General features: G+C 40.1%; 1 protein-coding gene across 4 annotated transcripts in view; it reads left to right on the top strand.

Annotated features, from left to right (window-relative positions):
• LSM11 (LSM11, U7 small nuclear RNA associated) overlaps positions 1 to 21,343 on the top strand; it is a 73,582-nt gene that overhangs the window by 22,914 nt on the left and 29,325 nt on the right. For 2 of the 4 annotated variants that reach the window (XR_013827526.1, XR_013827527.1), the window contains exons 5-6: positions 7,272 to 7,388; positions 14,724 to 14,814. The exons of 1 other annotated variant lie outside the window; for it this stretch is intronic. The gene's annotated coding sequence lies outside the window, so the exon portion shown is untranslated. The remainder of the gene's footprint in view (positions 1 to 7,271; positions 7,389 to 14,723; positions 14,815 to 21,343) is intronic. One more of the 4 variants, XR_013827528.1, reaches the window with a different exon arrangement.

Raw genomic sequence — 21,343 nt, forward strand, 5'->3', positions numbered from 1 at the left:
TACATTCTATTAGGGAAGAGAAATAAAAATCATACATCACGAGAAAACAAAATACAAACAACTACTTTAGACAATGCAAAGTGCTAGGGAAAAAAGTCAACCAGGAGAATGGGAGAGTGTGATGACGGTGACTGGGGCAGCTCTTTGTGACTGAGTCATCAGGGGAGGCCTCTCTGAGGAAAGTAACATGGCAAATAGACAGGGGAGTCTTGAACAACTCAGAGTTTCCACCCCCCCAGCCACCCCATTTCACCAGTTGTTCAGTTCTTTTCTGCTTTGTGTCCTGTTCATGTTAGAGCAGGAGGATGGCGAAGGCAACCAGGGAGACAGACAGGGAGGCAGGGTGGGAGTGAGAGTGGAAGGTGAGAGAGACTGAAAGAAAATGGAGATGGCATCATTACGCTGCCATCATTAGCATTACTGTTCTTTTGCAAGTGCGGGCTCTTTTTTGCAATCAGACCCCAATATGAACTTGGGTGCATTTTGTTGTTAGTGTGTGTACGTGAGAAACTGCAGAGAGAGCTATTTCTCTTCCCTTATGTCTTCCTGCCACTGTCATCCTCTGCAAGTGGTTACAGCTATGTTTTATGTATTTCCAATCTGTTTTAGCGCCTTCATGATGTGTTGATGAAACTTTAAAATATTCATAAATTTCCACATTGTCCCATGGATTCTAAGTTCTTTGGGAAAAGCGACCTAGCCCAAACAATAAATCTGATGTGTGTGCTCCTCAGATACGTGGAAAAAGTATCATCCTGCCTGGGTCCTTAAGAGAAAGCCTCAGAAAGGACCCCCATAATCTCTGTCAATTGTAAACTAAACAGTGGTCCAGTAAAGTGGAACCTTAGCTCGTGAACCATTGGGCCTTTTTTTTTTTTTTTTAACACCCATGAAGAGCAGTATATACCCAACTCCCAACACCAGCTGAATTATCTCTGAGAGGTGTGTTGAGAACATAATATTTTAATGAGACAAGAAAAGGTTAAATATAAGCAGACCCTTATATTAATGAATAATTACTTTGGTGGGTGAAGTTCTGTCGGAGTCAAATGAATCTTTGTTCTTTCCGTCTTTACCAACCCAAGATGGATGCTAATCATGAATGTAAGTGAAAGGAGTGTACTAGTGATACTCTAGTATTAAGGAAGAGAGGCTCTGTGAGTTTTGCAGTGAACTTGGACAAGAAAAAGCCAGTTCTGTGTATCTTTCATGTCCTCGAAGGAGACTAGAAGCCATTTTCCAAGTCTTCATGAAAGTCTCTATTTTTCATTCTCATGGTTTTCTCTACCTACAACATGGTTCAAAATACATTATTCAATTTTTGTTCCATTAATCACTAGTATTGTAACAGCATTATAATCTGTAAATTGTCATTGCAAATGTCTATTTCTGCCATATTGAGTATTAAATAGATCTCTTCTAAGAAAATGAATTACTATAAGCCATTTTTATAGAAAAATTAATTCTGAGTTATAGATGAATACTAAGAAGATTTAGGAACCCAGTCCATTTGTGGCTTGGGTCTTCTTTCCTTTTTGAAATTTGGAACTGGAACAAGATGGTTGTGTTTTGAGATCTCCAAAGGACTGTAAAAAACAGCATATGATCCTTCACATGTGAGGGTGACCTCTTGGACACACATCTTTTATTCAAGGGTGGCTTCTTCAGGGTCTTCTGCCCTCTCTCACTTCACCCTTCCTCAGGGATAGATAGTGGGGGAGAGAACAAGCCTGCCTAGGGAAAACAGGTCGCAAATACACCAATAGCGCAAGTCCTAGATCTAATCAACCCCTTTCTCACATCTGGTAGTAATCATACCTTTTTGATTGAATGTCCTATTTGTAAAATGGTGTTTAGTGTCCCACTCCCAAATGTGTACACTTATAAAATAGACATCTGCTCTATTGTCAGTCTGTGTATTAATCATTAGCAAATTTATTTTTCTGTATTTTATTTTATTTTTTATTTTTTTTTTGCGGTACACGGGCCTCTCACTGCTGTGGCCTCTCCCATTGTGGAGCACAGGCTCCGGACGCGCAGGCTCAGCGGCCATGGCTCACGGGCCCAGCCGCTCCGCGGCATATGGGATCCTCCTGGACCGGGGCATGAACCCACGTCCCCTGCATCGGCAGGCAGACTCTCAACAACTGCGCCATCAGGGAAGCCCTGTATTTTAGATTAAAAAAATACAAATAGATATTCCAGCCTTGTCATGCCTTGCGGATCCTCTGGCATTCACCCAGGGCCTGTGTAAACCTACCTTTGAAGATCACTGCACTGAACAATTGACGTAACTTGTGGTAAATAACCAAGGGTTCTTGAAGAAATGTGCCTTATGTTGATGGGGAACAGATCTACTGCTAGGAGCACCTTAAGAAGATTCGGGGCATTTCTTGCATAAGAATCTGGATGGAAAGTGCATTAAACAGAACATTCTGGCCTTTGACCTTCCCTGGAGTTTCTTTTGGGATCACTGGTCAAAGCTTTCAGAGATATGCAGTTATTTCATATGCCAGTGTTTCCCCAAGTTCTGCCCTGCTCATATTACCATCACAATTTTTACCTTGTCAAAGTACCATGGTATTATTATTTTAGAAATACTTGTCTTTAAATTTTCTCATTTTCACTTAATATATTCAAAAAGATTTTTTATATCACTGCCATAAATGGAATGCCAACCTTACTTGCCATAAATAGGAAGAAATTTTTTAAAACAACTAAGTGTGTAATTATTAAATGTTTTAAAACCACAATGAGATGTCCCCTCACACCTATCAGAGTGGCTATTATCAAAAAGACATGAGATAACAAGTGTTGTCGAGGGTATGGAGGAAAGGGAACCCTCGTGCACTGTTGGCAGGAATATAAATTTGTGAAGCCACTGTGGAGAACAGTATGGAGGTTCCTCAGAAAATTAAGAACAGAACTACTGTATGATCCAGCAATTCTGCTTCTGGTATATATCCAAAGGAAATGAAAATAAGATGTTAAAGAGAGAGCTGCGCTCCCATGTTCACTGCAATATTATTCATAATAGCCAAGATATGAAAACAACCTAAGTGTCTGTCAATGGATAAAGAAGATGTGGAATATATATACAATGGAATATTATTCAGCCACAAGAAAGAAGGAAATCCTGCCATTTTGAAAGCATGCATGGAGCTTGAGGACATTATGCTAAGTGAAGTAAGTCAGACAGAGGAAGACAAAACTGCATGGTATCACTTATATGTGGAATAAAAAAAAAAAGTCAAACTCATAAAAACGAAGAGTAGAAAAGTGAGTGACAGGTGCAAGAAACAGGGAGAGATTGGTAAAAGAGTATAAACTTTCGCCTGTATGGAGAATAAGGTCTGAGGATCTGATGTAAAACATGGTGTCTGTAGTTGATAACATTGTAAAATTGAAGTTGCTAAGAGAGTAGAACTTAAATGGTCTCACCAAAAAAAAAAAAAGTTAAATATGTGAGGTGATGGATGTGTTAATGAACTAGATGGGAGAGAATCCTTTCACAATGTATATGTGTATCAAATCACCATAATGAACACTTTATATAACTTACAATTTTGTCAGTTATACCTCAATAAAGCTGGGGGGAAAAGGCTTTAAAAATGCCCCCCGCAAAAAAAAAATCTTCCGTGTGCTACCCCAAATCACCAAACCAACTCAAACAAGCAAAAAACCCAAAGCACCACATGTTGGGAAAGATTGCCTTAAGCTATTTAAAAACTAACAATGTATCTGCTAGACCTTCTTTAAAGGGTTTTGCTGGCTATCTTGACACGTGTAATCAAGCAACAGATTATATCCTCAGCTCCATGAGGAGCTTTCCTCTTCCATTTGGAGGCTGTAAAATTTAGTTCTCAGGCTCCTCCTAGCTCTGCCATTGATTGACGTGCTGTGTGATGCAGGACCTCGCTTCCCCCAGCCATTCACTGATCTGAATCACTGAGAAGTCAATATTCTCAGCTCTGTCAATGCCGATGGTTCTCCTCCCATATCATAGATTTCTGTTTAAAAAAATGATCTCATTTGGTGTTAGCAGTGCTAAATATTTGAGAATTCACTTGTATATTCTCTGGAAATATTTAGTCCCAGGTTTTCTCCTAGCTCTATTAAGAACGTTATGGGACCTCAGTTTCTCCTTCTGGAAAAGGAAGTTAACTTACTAGTCAGCCTAGGGTAACAAGCATGATGGGCAGAAGAGTCCCTTTTTTAAAAAAAATGTTATTTTATTTATTTATTTTTGGCTGCGTTGGGTCTTCGTTGCTGCGTGCGGGCTTTCTCTAGTTGCGGTGAGCGGGGGCTACTCTTTGTTGCGGTGCACAGGCTTCTCATTGCAGTGGCTTCTCTTGTTGCAGAGCACGGGCTCTAGGTGCGCAGGCTTCAGTAGCTGTGGCACGCAGGCTCAGTAGTTGTGGCACACGGGCTTAGTTGCTCTGTGGCATGTGGGATCTTCCTGGACCAGGGCTCGAACCCGTGTACCCTGCATTGGCAGGCGGATTCTTAACCACTGCGCCACCAGGGAAGCCCCGTTTTTTTTTGAAAAGAAAAAAGTATGCTGCCTGGTGACGGAAGAACCAATCTACGTAACACACAAACACCCAGACAGGCATGAATTCTGGCAGCCCAGCCATCACATTTCCTCAGGGCTGTGTCCCGAGTGCCGTGGCAGGCCAAGTCAACAGGGCCTGTACGCTCCACACATTCAGTATTGTGGAGGAAAGACGATGGATAGCCACAAGTCAAGGCAGCATGTGGGAAACATACTCAAGCGCAGCTAGAAGGGGCCACACTCCACACCTTCAGCAGCCTGGTTAGCAGCGTGAGCTTGGGAGTTAGATCTGGTGCAACTGCGGGGGCTGCCAGGACCGTGAGCCATTTTCTCCAGCCCTGCTGAGCCCCAGTTTGCTCCTAATCTGGAAAATAAGGCGTACACTGTGGATTTGCATGTTACTTCAGTAGCACTTGAAAGAGTATAGGCTCTTTCAAGGCCCTTTCTTCTTCATGCATGTTTGGCCTGGAAGGGATGATGGGAGACCCAAGTCTGCTGTTTCCTCTGCTGGGTTCAATTTCCACCTGACTCTCATGTGAACTTCGAGTGTGTCCTAGTGTTTAAAGACGCAGGGCCGGGAATTCCCAGATGGTCCAGTCGTTAGAACTCCACGCTTCCGCTGCCAGGGCCTGGTTTCAATCCATGGTCAGGATTATGCTCCACTTACATATGTTTATTATATGCTGTATATAACGCTATATGTTTATGCATATATAGTTACGTAGGTTTATGTACACAAAACCATGTACAATTTAAGGGATTTTCAAGGGCAATTCTGACCCTACCCAACATCTACCATATTCCTGCTTCTACAGTCAGACCTCCACAGGAGCTGTAACTTCATTGTAAGACCAGCTGACAGGACATCATGAGAATTCAATAGGAGAATGTATATAAACTTTTTAGCATAGTGCCTGACACATAGCTAATACTAAAGGTTAATAGAACCATGATTATAATGTTATTATTGTTTTCCATCCAGGGAGGGAAATATCAGCTGTAAGTGCCTACTGGTTATTATTAATATAATTATCTAAGGAAAGAGAGACAGAAATCACTTCCCCTGGGGTTACTCAGTCTTCTCAGAGAAGTATGGGTATTTCAACTGATAGACACTGAGTCCAGGTGAAGGCCTCCAGGGTCCTGGTTCAGGAGTGGCCTGGAGCAGCAATGGGGAGGAGAACAGGCACTGAGTGTGCCAGGACTGGGGAGCAGTTTCCTTTGGTTGGCACGTGAGAGCAGAGCCAGTGGATAAAATCTGGAAAAGTACCCTGGGGTTAGATGGCCTTGAATATCTAGACTTGATTCAATTGGGAGTGGGGAGCCACTGATGATTTATGAGCAGGGAGAGATGCATAGGATATCTGAAGTGAAGGTTAGTGAAGTTAGAAAGTGAAGGTTAGAAACACGGAAACCAGTTAGGAAGCTGTTACAAGGTGTTTGTGAGAAGTCTTTCTGAGCTCAAACGAGAGATGGCAGAAGGAATGGAAAAGATATTAGTTGATTCAGAGCGATTATAATCCTGTATATTTCCTGAGCAGATCTTGGATTTTTTATTGTTCTTTTTTGCTATAAATAGTTATATATTCTCATATTTTCAACCAATAACAAATTTTAAAAAATCCTTTTAAAGTATAAATATGTAATTTTGAAAGCTACAATAGGAATTTAAATAATGACTTAACATTACTGAAGAATTTTACCAACCCCAGCACCGATGGCTGAATCCTGAGAATGCAAGTGGGAAGCCCATGGAAAAATCCCCAATGTGGGGACCATACTTGCCATATAACAATAAGAATATAACATATAACCTTGGCAGAGAAAAATACCATCATCTCAGATTACACTCCTAACTGAAACCAAATGAACATATTATCTGCTCCCAAATAATTTTGTAACGTGGTGAGGTAAAGGAGGAATAAAAGAATAATAAAAGGAAGTTGCCTTGCAAATATGTTACAAGGGGTGAATGAATATTATTATTTACATTGTCTAAGTCATTTATTTGTTAGTGTTTAAGATATGCAGGTGTATGTACAAGATGCAGCACAATTTTCAAAGAAATTTTTTTCTTTAAAAACAAAAATTTAATTTTTGTAAAACTTGTATTGAAAATGCTACAGGTATGATTGCATCTGCCTAATAGTGTCAACCTGAGTATGGCCTTGGAACTCCTTCAAATAAATGTCTCCCCTCCCATTCAGAGTTAGAGAATATTATTGCATATCCAAATATATGATTTCCTACTAGTTTGTGGTATAGAATATTGTCGTAGTGACATGAACAGTACAACCTGTCCTTCCCTACAAAACTACTTCCATCCAGCACTGAGCCAGTCCACCATTTGAAATTTTTGGTGTTTGGCTTTCCAACTGTAATGTGAGCATATTAAATGGGGTGGTAGTTGTGGTGTCAATTTTTATAGAGTTTTGGGGGGAAATAGATCTTACATTCCTACAAAAAATGTTATAATTTCTGTGTAGGAATTCAAGGTGATGTTTTATTTAACAAAGGAGTCACTTATACAACTGAGAGATTACAGACTTTTACATTTGTATTTGATGTATGGGTTCTTTCAAAGACAACAAAATTCTCAGCTTATAACAGAATACCACATTTGTAATAAATCATTTTCCTGTTGCGGGCAATGGGGCTGTCTTAATTCCCATTTTTAAACTTATTCCCATGGTGTGCATTTTCATTTATTTTCCAGCCATGAAATGAGAAAAAAAATCAAAGTAAAAAGAATAAAGCCTAAGGTTGTATTGGGCTTTTTCCTTGAAAAGACCAAGGGGAGAAAATGGAACCTGATTAAGGGCCCCATATCAAGGTAAGATGAACAGAAATCCAAAATAAGCCAAATGACACTTCCTAAAACATAGAATTATTACATGATCCAGCAATTTCATTTCTGAGTGTATACCTAAAAGAATTGAAAGCAGAGATTCAAACAGGTATTTGTGCACCCATGTTCACGTTCACAATAACCAGTAAGTGGAAACAGTGTACATTTAAAATAGACTAATGGATAAACCAAATGTGGTATGTACACACTATAGAATATTATTCAGCCTTAAAAGAAATGAAATTCTGACATACTCTAAACCTTGGATGAGCTTTGAGATATGCTAAGTTAAATAAGCCAGACGCAAAAGGACAAATGGGATACGAATCCATTTATATCAGGTCTTTAGAGTGGTCAAATTCAGGCAGAAAGTAGAGTGATGGTTTCCAGAGGCTGAGGGAGGGGCGAGTGGGGAGTTAGTGTTTAATGGGTACACAGTTTTGGTTGGGGGAGATGAAAACGTTCTAGAGATGGATGGTGGTAATGGTTGCATAACAATGTGAATGTATCTACCAGAACTGGACGCTTTAAAACAGGGGTCCCCAACCCCCAGGCCGGAAACGGGTACCAATCCACAGCCTGTTAGGAACCGGGCCGCACAGCAGGAGGTGAGCAGCGGGCGAGTGAGCAAAGCTTCATCTGCCGCTCCCCGCCGCTCCCCATCACTCCCCATCGCTTGCATTACTGCCTGAACCATCCCCCCACCCCCATCCATGAAAACAGTGTCTTCCATGAAACCGGTCCCTGGTGCAAAAAAGGTTGGGGACCAATGCTTTAAAATGATGAAAATAGTAATTTTTGTGTTATTTTACCACATTTATACACATAAATTCACCACATTATACACATAAAATATGTATCTTTTACCATAATTTAAAAAGAGAAGCCAAGTGAAATAGAGAAGGTAGTTGAATTGAATTTATGAGAATTAATGTCCAATTTTCCTCATTGCCCTTAACGTTCTCCCAAAATATATATGTAAGCAAGTACTTCAGTGAGAACAGAGTGATGGGTACACATTTAGTTTTGAAAGTGCAAGCTCTTTTAGGTATAATCTCCCCTCATCTAGGATATAGTCTCAAACAAGTCTTCCATGAATATGTCCCTCAAGAAATCTCATCGATAAACTGGGGAAGTATGGTCCTGATCACACAACTATTAATATTAGGTGGGTGTACCACTTACTTGAGGGTCTCATTCAGACAGCTTATCAATATCTGACTCGCTGCCTGCACGGGGAGTGAAGGGTTCCCTTAGAGGGACCCAGCAGTACCCAGGTTACCTGCAGACACACAGAATTTTCATTCTAAATAGTTTCTAATTCACTGCAAGTCCATCTTGCACCAACTTGACCCTGATATTTCCTGCCTTTCCCATTTGGAAAAGTCTCCTTTGTTTTAAAAGAGTCTTGGCAAACGTGTTGTTTAGTGGAATAAAACGGAAGACATTTTTGAAACACAGACATTGTAAGCCTCAAATCAGGTGCGCAGGAGAAAGAAGTGGTACACTGGAAACGTGGCCACCAGTTTGGAGAGAGTGTTAGCACGAGTGTACAGCTACAAAGACCTGAGTAGCTAACGGTGGATTATTAACCTCCCAAACTCGATTCAATGTGACAGTGACACTTCACAGCACATTGCATCCAATCTCATTTGAAGCTGACAAAGATTGTTTCTGCTTTACATCTATTGGTTTATTAATGGTCTACAGCCTCTTAAGCAGATGCATATTCATTAGGTAGCCAGCTGTTAGGAGGTTCCCAGGTGTCGAATGTAACTCTGTCTTGGAACATTTTTTTTTTCCTTATCATGAAACAAAGTAATTGAGGCCTTATTAAAGAACCAGTTAATTACTAAAGCGATACCTTATGGCACCTTTTTATCATTCAAATTTGAGAGCTCTTGGGACATCTAAAAAATTTGGTAAAGAGACAATATTTAAGAGCCAACCTTTATTATATAATTATAAATATAGAGAGACTGATATTGTATGTGTGGAGATATACATACACACCCTTCCGTGTTGGAGAAATTAAAAGTAAGTGAAACGTTCCTAACAACTGAAAAATTTCAGCTACAATATCCTTTCCTTGGTTCATTATAGGAATTAGGTCCAAAGGACAACACTGATGAACCTAGTAAATTAATTAAAGCTACTTTAATATTTCTTTAATCTTAATCACTTTCCTATAAAAGATGACTTAAAAATGGGTTTTGTGTAACTTATGCTTCAAACTTACTTCTTTTTAATTTAATTTAATTAATTTATATTTTATACAGCAGGTTCTTATTAGTTATCTATTTTATACATATTAGTTTATATGCATCAATCCCAATCTCCAATTCATCCTACCACCACCACCATCCCCCCCACCCCCCCGCTTCCCCCCTTTGCGTCCATACGTTTGTTCTCTACATCTGTGTCTCTATTTCTGCCTTGCAAACTGGTTCATCTGTACCATTTTTCTAGATTCCACATATATGCGTTAAGGTACAGTATTTATTTTTCTCTTTCTAACTTCACTCTGTATGACAGTTTCTATGTCCATCCACATCTCTACAAATAACGCAATTTCATTCCATTTTTATGGCTGAGTAATATTCCATTGTATACATGTACCACATCTTCTTTATCCATTTGTCTGTTGATGGGCATTTAGGTTGCTTCCATGACCTGGCTATTGTAAATAGTGCTGCAATGAACATTGGGGTGCATGTGGCTTTTTGAATTATGGTTTTCTCTGGGTATATGCCCAGTAGTGGGATTGTTGGATCATATGGCAATTCTATTTTTAGTTTTTTAAGGAACCTCCATACTGTTCTCCATAGTGGCTGTATCAATTTACATTCCCACCAACAGTGCAAGAGGGTTTTCTTTTCTCCACACCCTCTCCAGCATTTGTTTTTTGTAGATTTTCTGATGATGGCCATTCTGACCGGTGTGAGGTGATACCTCACTGTAGTTTTGATTTGCATTTCTCTAATAATTAGTGATGTTGAGCAGCTTTTCATGTGCCTCTTGGCCATCTGTATATCTTCTTTGTAGAAATGTCTATTTAGGTCTTCTGCTCATTTTTTGATTGGGTTGTTTGTTTTTTTTTAATATTGAGCTGCGTGAGATGTTTATATATTTTGGAGATTAATCCTTTGTCTGTTGATTCGTCTGCAAATGTTTTCTCCCATTCTGAGGGTTGTCTTTTCGTCTTGTTTATAGTTTCCTTTGCTGTGCAAAAGCTTTCAAGTTTCATTAGGTCCCATTTGTTTATTTTTGTTTTTATTGCCATTTCTCTAAGAGGTGGGTCAAAAAGGATCTTGCTGTGATTTTTGTCGAAGAGTGTTCTTCCTATGTTTTCCTCTAAGAGTTTTATAGTGTCCAGTCTTGGATTTAGGTCTTTAGTCTGTTTTGAGTTTAATTTTGTGTATGGTGTTAGGAAGTCTTCTAATTTCATTGTTTTACATGTAGCTGTCCAGTTTTCCCAGCACCACTTATTGAAGAGACTGTGTTTTCTCCATTGTATATCTTTGCCTCCTTTGTCATAGATTAGTTGACCATAGGTGCATGGGTTTATCTCTGGGCTTTCTATCCTGTTCCACTGATCTATATTTCTGTTTTTGTGCCAGTACCATATTGTCTTGATTACTGTAGCTTTGTAGTATAGTCTGAAGTCAGGGAGTCTGATTCCTCCAGCTCCGTTTTTTCCCTTCAAGATTGCTTTGGCTATTCAGGGTCTTTTGTGCTTCCATACAAATTTTAAGATATTTTGTTCTAGTTCTGTAAAAAATGCTACTGGTAATTTGATAGGGATTGCATTGAATCTGTAGATTGCTTTGGGTAGTATAGTCATTTTCACAATGTTGATTCTTCCAATCCAAGAACATGGTATATCTCTCCATTTGTTTGTGTCATCTTTGATTTCTTTCATCAGTGTCTTATAGTTTTCTGAATACAGGTCTTTTGTCTCCTTAGGTAGGTTTATTCCTAGGTATTTTATTCTTTTTGTTGCAGTGGTGAATGGGATTTTTTCCTTAATTTCCTTTGCTGATATTTTGTTGCTAGTGTATAGGAATGCAAGAGATTTCTGTGCATTAATTTTGTATTCTGCTACTTTACCAAATTCATTGATTAGCTCTAGTAGTTTTCTGGTGGCATCTTTAGGATTCTCTATGTACAGTATCATGTCATCTGCAAACAGTGACAGTTTTCCTTCTTCTTTTCCAATTTGTATTCCTTTTATTTCTTTTTCTTCTCTGATTGCTGTGGCTAAGACTTCCAAAACTATGTTGAATAATAGTGGTGAGAGTGGACATCCTTGTCTTGTTCCTGATCTTAGAGGAAATGCTTTCAGTTTTTCACCACTGAGAATGATGTTTGCTGTGGGTTTGTCATATATGGCCTTTATTATGTTGAGGTAGGTTCCCTCTATGCCTACTTTCTGGAGAGCTTTTATCATTAATGGGTGTTGAATTTTGTCAAAAGCTTTTCCTGCATCTATTGAGCTGATCATATGGTTTTCATTCCTCAATTTGTTAATATGGTGTATCACATTGATGGATTTGCATATATTGAAGAAACCTCGCATCCCTGGGATAAACCCCACTTGATCATGGTGTATGATCCTTTTAATGTGTTGTTGGATTCTGTTTGCTAGTATATTTTTGAGGATTTTTGCATCTATATCCATGAGTGATATTGATCTGTAATTTTCTTTTTTTGTCGTGTCTCTCATTTTGGTATCAGGGTGATGGTGGCCTCGTAGAATGAGTTTGGGAGTGTTCCTTCCTCTGCAATTTTGGAAGAGTTTGAGAAGGATGGGTGTTAGCTCTTCTCTAAATGTTTGATAGAATTCACCTGTGAAGCCCTCTGGTCCTGGACTTTTGTTTGTTGGAAGATTTTTAATCACATTTTCAACTTCATTACTTGTGACTGGTCTGTTCATATTTTCTATTTCTTCCTGATTCAGTCTTCGAAGGTTATTATACCTTTCTAAGAATTCGTCCATTTCTTCCAGGTTGTCCATTTTATTGGCATAGAGTTGCTTGTAGTAGTCTCTTATGATGCTTTGTATTTCTGCAGTGTCTGTTGCAACTTCCCCTTTTTCATTTCTAATTTTACTGATTTGAGTCCTTTCCCTCTTTTTCTTGATGAGTCTGGCTAAAGGTTTATCAATTTTTTTTATCTTCTCAAAGAACCAGCTTTTAGTTTTATTGATCTTTGCTATTGTTTTCTTTGTTTCTCTTTCATCTATTTCTGCTCTGATCTCTATAATTTCTTTCCTTCTACTAACTTTGGGTTTTGTTTGTTCTTCTTTCTCTAGTTCCTTTAGGTGTAAGGTTTGATTGTTTATTTGAGATGCTTCTTGTTTCTTGAGGTAGGATTGTATTGCTATAAACTTCCCTCTTAGAACTGATTTTGCTGAATCCCGTACATTTTGGATCGTCGTGTTTTCATTATCATTTGTCTCTAGGTATTTTTTGATTTCCTCCTTGATCTCTTGGTTATTTAGTAGCATATTGTTTAGCCTCCATGTGTTTGTGTTTTTTACATTTTTTTCCTTGTAATTTATTTGTAATCTCATAACGTTGTGGTCGGAAAAGATGCTTGATATGATTTCAATTTTCTTAAATTTACTGAGGCTTGATTTGTGACCCAAGATGTGATCTATCCTGGAGAATGTTCTGTGTGCACTTGAGAAGAAAGTGTAATCTGCTGTTTGGGATGGAATGTCCTATAAATATTAATTAAATCTATCTGGTCTATTGTGTCATTTAAAGCTAGTGTTTCATTATTAATTTTCTGTCTGGATGATCTGTCCATTGGTGTAAGTCAGGTTTTAAAGTCTCCCACTATTATTGTGTTACTATCGAGTTCCTCTTTTATAGCTGTTAGCATCTGCCTTATGTATTGAGGTGCTCCTATGTTGGGTGCATAGATATTTATAATTGTTATATCTTCTTCTTGTATTGATCCCTTGATCATTATGTAGTGTGCTTCCTTGTCTCTTGTAACATTCTTTATTTTAAAGTCTATTTTGTCTGATGTGAGTATTGCTACTCCAGCTTTCTTTTGATTTCCATTTGCATGGAATATCTTTTTCTATCCCCTCACTTTCACTCTATATGTGTCTCTAGGTCTGAAGTGGGTCTCTTGTAGACAGCATATATATGGGTCTTGTTTTTGTATCCATTCAGCGAGCCTGTGTCTTTTGGTTGGAGCATTTAATCCATTCACATTTAAGGTAGTTATCGATATGTATTTTCCTATTACGATTTTCTTAATTGTTTTGGGTTTGTTTTTGTGGGCCTTTTTCTTTTGTGTTTCCTGCCTAGAGAAGTCTCTTTAGCATTTGTTGTAGAGCTGGTTTGGTTGTGTTGAATTCTCTTAGCTTTTGCTTGTCTGAAAAGCTTTTGATTCCAGTGTCTTCCTGTCAATGATTGTTCAGCAGTTAGTTGTGATTCCGTTGCTCTTGCAAGAGGGAGCCCAAACTTACTTTTATATTTTCATTAAAATTAGTATTTTTTCCCTGTCAAAAATAAGATAGTTCAGGGCTTCCCTGGTGGCCCAGTGGTTGAGAGTCCGCCTGCTGATGCAGGGGACACGGGTTCATGCCCTGGTCTGGGAAGATCCCACGTGCTGTGGAGCAGCTGGGCCCGTGAGCTGTGGCCACTGAGCCTGCGCATCCGGAACCTGTGTTCCGCAACGGGAGAGGCCACAACAGTGAGAGGCCCACGTAACGCAAAAAAAAAAAAAAAAAAAAAAGATAGTTCAATTACTGGCAAACAAACTAGTGTTTTCAAATTGCCAAGTATTTCTAAATGCCCTTTATAGCAGTGTGTGTGGAAACAGACACTGCAGAAATACAAAGCATCATAAGAGACTACTACAAGCAACACTATGACAATAAAATGGACAACCTGGAAGAAATGGACAAATTCTTAGAAAGGTATAATAACCTTCGAAGACTGAATCAGGAAGAAATAGAAAATATGAACAGACCAGTCACAAGTAATGAAGTTGAAAATGTGATTTTGAATGTGCCCTTTAAGAGTGAAGTCTCTATTTCCACCAGTCCTGTTGGACTCCCCAAACTAAGCGCCTCTGGCCTTCAAAGCCAAATGCTCTGGGGGCTCATCTTCTTGGTGCATGACCTCCAGTCTGGGGAGCCCGACTTGGGGCTCAGAACTCTCACTCCTGTGGGAGAACCTCTGCAATTATATTTACTCTGCAGTTTGTGGGTTGCTTACATAGAGGAATGGGACTTGATTATATTGTGAGTCTGCCACTCCTACACATCTCATTGTGGTTCCTTCTTTATGTCTTTAGTTGTAGAAGATCTTTTCTGGGAGGTTCCAGTCTTTTTTTATCGATGGCTGTTCTGCAGATAGTTGTGATATTGGTGTGCTCGTGAGAGGAGGTAAGCACACCAAGACTCAGGGTCTTTCTACTCTGCCATCTTAACCCCTGAATGTCTCTAAATGCCCTTTAAAAATCCTATTCTAAAGATGTCAATTCAAATATTCCCTTAAGAGCACCTTAAATCTACAATCTCCACTTCTACTTTTATTTGGTGACTGGGCATCTCAATTCTATTTCTCAAGTGCAAGAATCACAGGAGTAAATTAAAAATAGCCTAGAGCACATAATCTTTAGAAAACATTGCAGTACTCTTTTTAAAATGGATTTCCTAAACAAGTAATCCAAGACCATCCAACTGTACTGTGGCTTGCTCTTAATATGTCTTCCCATCCCTTGAGGAGCCATTGTATTACACTAGTCCAAATCTGCTGGAATTTTCTGCCTTTGAGATTTTTTTTTTTTTTTTTTTTTTTTGCAGTACGCGGGCCTCTCGCTGCTGCGGCCTTTTGCGTTGTGGAGCACAGGCTCCGTACACGCAGGCTCAGCGGCCATGGCTCACGGGCCCAGCCGCTCCGCGGCATGTGGGATCTTCCCAGACCGGGGCACAAACCCATGTCCCCTGCATCGGCAGGCGGACTCCCAACCACTGCACTACCAGGGAAGCCCTGCCTTTGAGATTTTTTACACATTATTTAGTTAATTTATTTTTGACTGTGTTGGGTCTTCATTGCTGCACATGGCTTTCTCTAGTTGTGGCAGGCGGGGGCTACTCTTCATTGTGGTGCGTGGGCTTCTCATTGTGGTGCCTTCTCTTGTTGTAGAGCACGGGCTCTAGGTGCACGGGCTTCATAGTTGTGGCACGTGGACTCAGTAGTTGTGGCTCAAAGGCTCTAGAGCGCAGGCTCAGTAGTTGTGGTGCCTGGGCTTAGCTGCTCCGCAACATGTGGGATTGTCCTGGACCAGGGATTGAACCGATGTCCCCTACATTGGCAGACAGATTCTTAACCACTGCACCTCCAGGGAAATCCCTGACTTTGAGATTTGGTTAATGTCCTGTGCAAGTTATATCACCATTCCTGCAAAAGAAATCAAAGGTTTACTCTTCAGAATAGATCAGTTTTTATTCGCTCTGTGGCTCATCTCCAGCTGGTAACCTTTAGAAAATGTAAAAAGACTTCATAAACATTCAGTGCTTACTTAAAAAACATAATAGTTAACCATCTACTAATGGTCTACTATGTGTGGCATCTGGGACAGTGTGGTCAGAGATCAGGGATATGTAACAAAAAGCTGACAGTACATCTGTATGGCATGTACAGTCTTTAAATTGAAAGGTCTGAAATATTAATAGAGGAGTAATGAGGGATAGTGGAATAAAACTGGATTTGGATTCCAAAAACCTATCCTAGGAGACATGGCTTCACTGGCAGCTTTGCTCTCTTGGAGCCTGTTTCCTCATCTTTAACAAGGGGATAATAACTGTTTTACCTTCTTAGCTTAGGGCTATTGTGAATATCAGGGAGGAAATGAGTGTGAATCCATTCTGTAAACTAATATGCAAAGGCAAGTTATGACTTTGAAATACTCAACTTGTCTTTATAAATGCCCCTTAGATACCAAAAATATATATTTCACATATAAATTCACTATTAATGTATTTCAGGTTCAACAATAAATATCAAACTTTTGCCATACAATTTTCCACTCAAGTTTTTAAAGTCCAAGTAAAGTTTTTAAACGGAGCCCTGTGATACTCTGTAATGACCTATATGGGAAAAGAATCTAAAAAAGAATAGATATATGTATATGTATAACTGATTCATTTTGCTGTACAGCAGAAACTAATACAACATTGTAATCAAATATACTCCAATAAAAATTTAAATATAAATAAATAAAGTGAGCCGTATGACAACCATGGCAATGAAAGCAAGCCATGCCTTTAGAACAAACCACCTCTGGTGGTCATAGTTCCCTCTGAGGAACTTTTGAGGACAGTGGAGTAATCACTTACCTCAGTCCCCAAAGCAGCGATTATTTCTTTTAAGCTTTTAAACTCTAGTACAAATTATTAAGAGTATAGGAGACCTTCAAGACGGCAGAGGAGTAAGATGTGGAGATCACCTTTCTCCCCACGAATACATCAGAGATACATCTACATGTGGAACAACTCCTACAGAACACCTGAACGCTGGCAGAAGACCTCAGACCTCCCAAAAGGCAAGAAACTCCCCACGTACCTCGGTAGGGCAAAAGAAAAAAGAAAAAGCAGAGACAAAAGGATAGGGACGGGACCTGCACCAGTGGGAGGGAGCTGTGAAGGAGGAAAGGTTTCCACACACTAGGAAGCCCCTTCACTGGCGGAGACTGCAGATGGCAGGGGGTGGAAGCTTTGGAGCCACGGAGGAGAGCACAGCAACAGGGGTGTGGAGGGCAAAGCGGAGAGATTCCCGCACAGAGGATCGGTGCCAACCGGCACTCACCAGCCCAAGAGGCTTGTCTGCTCACCCGCCAGGGCGGGTGGGGGCCAGGAGCTGAGGCTCAGGCTTCAGTCCAATCCCAGGGAGAGGACTGGGGTTGGCTGCGTGAACACAGCCTGAAGGGGGCTAGTGCACTGCAGCTAGCCAGGAGGGCATTCGGGAAAAAGTCTGGAGCTGCCTAAGAGGCAATAGACCATTGTTTTGGGGTGCGCGAGGAGAGGGGATTCAGAGCACCGCCTAAACGAGCTCCAGAGACCAGTATGAGCCGTGACTATCAGCATGGACACCAGAGACAGGCACGAGATGCTAAGGCTGCTGCTGCAGCCACCAAGAAGCCTGTGTGCGAGTACATTTCACTATCCACACCTCCCCTCCCAGGAGCCCGTGCAGCCCGCCACTGCCAGGGTCCCGTGATCCAGGGACAACTTCCCCAGGAGAACATACGGCGCACCTCAGGCTGTTGCAACATCACACTGGCCTCTGCTGCTGCAGACTCGCCCCACATTCCATACCCCTCCCTCCCCCCAGCCTGAGTGAGCCTGAGCCCCCTAATCAGCTGCTACTTTAACTCTGCCCTGTCTGGGTGAAGAACAGATGCCCTAAGGCAACCTACATGCTGAGGCGGGGCCAAATCCAAAACTGAACCCCGGGAGCTGTGCGAACAGAGAAGAGAAAGGGAAATCTCTTCCAGCAGCCTCAGGAGCAGCGGATTAAATCTCCACAATCAACTTGATGTACCCTGCATCTCTGGAATACCTGAATAGACAACGAGTCATCCCAAAATTGAGGCGGTGGACTTTGGGAGCAACTGTAGACTTGGGGTTTGCTTTCTGCATCTAATTTGTTTCTGGTTTTATGTTTATCTTAGTTTAGTTTTTAGACTTCATTATCATTGGTAGATTATTTTATTGGTTTGGTTGCTCTCTTCTTCCTTTTTTTTCTGTTTTTTATTACTTTTTAATTTTTTATTTTAATAAATTTATTTTGTTTTTTTCTTTCTTTTTTTCTCCCTTTCCTTCTGAGCCATGTGACTGACAGGGTCTTGGTGCTCCAGCCGGTGTCAGGCCTGTGCCTCTGAGGTGAGAGAGCTGAGTTTAGGACACTGGTCCACCAGAGACCTCCCGGCTCCACGTAATATCAGGTGGCGAAAGCTCTCCTAGATATCTCCATCTAAACGCTAAGACCCAGCTCCACTCAACGACCAGCAAGCTACAGTGCTGGACCCCCTGTGCCAAACAACTAGCAAGACAGGAACACAACCCCACCATTAGCAGAGAGGCTGCCTAAAATCATAATAAGGTCACAGACACCCCAAAACACTCCACCGGACATGGTCCTGTCCACCAGAGAGATAAGATCCAGCCTCATCCACCAGAACACAGGCACTAGTCCCCTCCACCAGGAAGCCTATACAACCCACTGAACCAAGCTTATCCACTGGGGACAGACACCAAAAACAACAGGAACTACGAATCTGCAGGCTGTGAAAAGGAGACCCCAAACACAGTAAGTTAAGCAAAATGACAAGACAGAGAAACACAGAGCAGATGAAGGAGCAAGGTAAAAACCCACCAGACCAAACAAATGAAGAGGAAATAGGCAGTCTACCTGAAAAAGAATTCAGAATAATGATAGCAAAGATGATCCAAAATCTTGGAAATAGAATGGAGAAAATACAAGAAATGTTTAACAAGGACCTAGAAGAACTAAACAGCAAACAAACAGTGATGAACACCACAATAAATGAAATTAAAAATTCTCTAGAAGGAATCAATAGCAGATTAACTGAGGCAGAAGAACAGATAAGTGACCTGGAAGACAAAATGGTTGAAATAACTACTGCAGAGCAGAATAAAGAAAAAAGAATGAAAAGAATTGAAGATAGTCTCAGAGACCTCTGGAACAACATTAAACACACCAACATTCGAATTATAGGGGTCCCAGAAGAAGAAGAGAAAAAGAAAGCGACTGAGGAAATATTTGAAGAGATTATAGTTGAAAACTTCCCTAATATGGGAAAGGAAATATTCAATAAAGTCCAGGAAGTGCAGAGAGTCCCATACAGCATAAATCCAAGGAGAAGCACGCCAAGGCACATATTAATCAAACTATCAAAAATTAAATACAAAGAAAAAATATTAAAAGCAGCAGGGGAAAAACAACAAATAACACACAAGGGAGTCCCCATAAGGTTAACAGCTGATCTCTCAGCAGAAACTCTGCAAACCAGAAGGGAGTGGCAGGACATATTTAAAGTGATGAAAGGGAAAAACCTACAACCACGATTAGTGTACCCAGCAAGGATCTCATTCAGATCTGACGGAGAAATTAAAAGTTTTACAGACAAGCAAAAGCTAAGAGAATTCAGCACCACCAAACCAGCTTTACAACAAATGCTAAAGGAACTTCTCTAGGCAGGAAACACAAGAGAAGGAAAAGACCCACAATAACAAACCCAAAACAATTAGGAAAATGGTAATAGAAACATACATATTGATAATCACCTTAAATGTAAATAGATTAAATTCTCCAACCAAAAGACATAGACTGGCTGAATGTATACAAAAACAAGACCCTGGGCTTCCCTGGTGGCGCAGTGGTTGAGAGTCCTCCTGCCAATGCAGGGGACGCGGGTTTGTGCCCTGGTCCGGTAAGATCCCACATGCCGCGGAGCAGCTGGGCCCGTGAGCCATGGCCGCTGAGCCTGCACGTCCGGAGCCTGTGCTCCACAACGGGAGAGGCCACAAGAGTGAGAGGCCAGCATACAACAACAACAAAAAATAAATAAAATAAACCAAGACCCATATATATGCTGTCTGCAAGAGACCCACTTAAGACCTAGGGACACATAGAGATTGAAAGTCGGGATGGAAAAAGATATTCCATGCAAATGGAAATCAAAAGAAACCTGGACTAGCAATTCTCATATGAGACAAAGTAGACTTTAAAATAAAGATGATTACATGAGACAAAGAAGGACACTACATAATGATAAAGGGATCGATCCAAGAAGAAGATATAACAATTGTAAATATTTACGCACCCAACATAGGAACACCTCAATACATAAGGCAAATGCTAACAGCCATAAAAGGAGAAATCGACAGTAACACAATCATAGTAGGGGACTTTAACACCCCACTTTCACTAATTGACAGATCATCCAAAATGAAAATAAATAAGGAAACACAAGCTTTAAATGATACATTAAACAAGATGGACTTAATTGATATTTATAGGATATTCCATCCAAAAACAACAGAATAAACTTTCTTCTCAAGTGGTCGTGTAACATTCTCCAAGTTAGATCATATCTTGGGTCACAAGCCTTGGTAAATTTAAGAAAATTGAAATCGTATCAGTTATGTTTTCCGACCACAACACTATGAGACTAGATATCAATTACAGGAAAAAATCTTTAAAAAATACAAACATATGGAGGCTAAACAATACACTATTTAATAACCAAGAGATCACTGAAGAAATCAAAGAGGAAATAAAAAAATACGTAGAAGCAAATGACAATGAAAACATGACAACCCAAAACCCATGGGATGCAGCAAAAGCAGTTCTAAAAGGGAAGTTTATAGCAATACAATCCTACCTCAAGAAACAAGAAACATCTCAAATAAACAACCTAACCTTACACCTAAAGCAATTAGAGAAAGAAGAATAAAAATAACCCCAAAGTTAGCAGAAGGAAAGAAATCATAAAGATCAGATCAGAAATAAATGAAAAAGAAATGAAGGAAACAATAGCAGAGATCAGTAAAAGTAAAAGCTGGTTCTTTGAGAAGATAAAATTGATAAACCATTAGCCAGACTCATCAGGAAAAAAGCGGAGAAGAATTCTATTGAAATCAATAGAATTAGAAATGGAAAAGTGGAAGTAACAACTGACAGTGCAGAAATACAAAGGATCATGAGAGATTACTACAAGCAACTATATGCCAGTAAAATGGACAACCTGGAAGAAATGGACAAATTCTTAGAAACTTCCAAGGCTGAACCCAGAAGAAATAGAAAATATAAACAGACCAATCACAATCACTGAGATTGAGACTGTGATTAAAAATCTTCCAACAAACAAAAGCCCAGGACCAGATG

This window comes from Stenella coeruleoalba (assembly GCF_951394435.1).
Source record: "Stenella coeruleoalba genome assembly, chromosome: 3".
Taxonomy (NCBI): domain Eukaryota; kingdom Metazoa; phylum Chordata; class Mammalia; order Artiodactyla; family Delphinidae; genus Stenella; species Stenella coeruleoalba.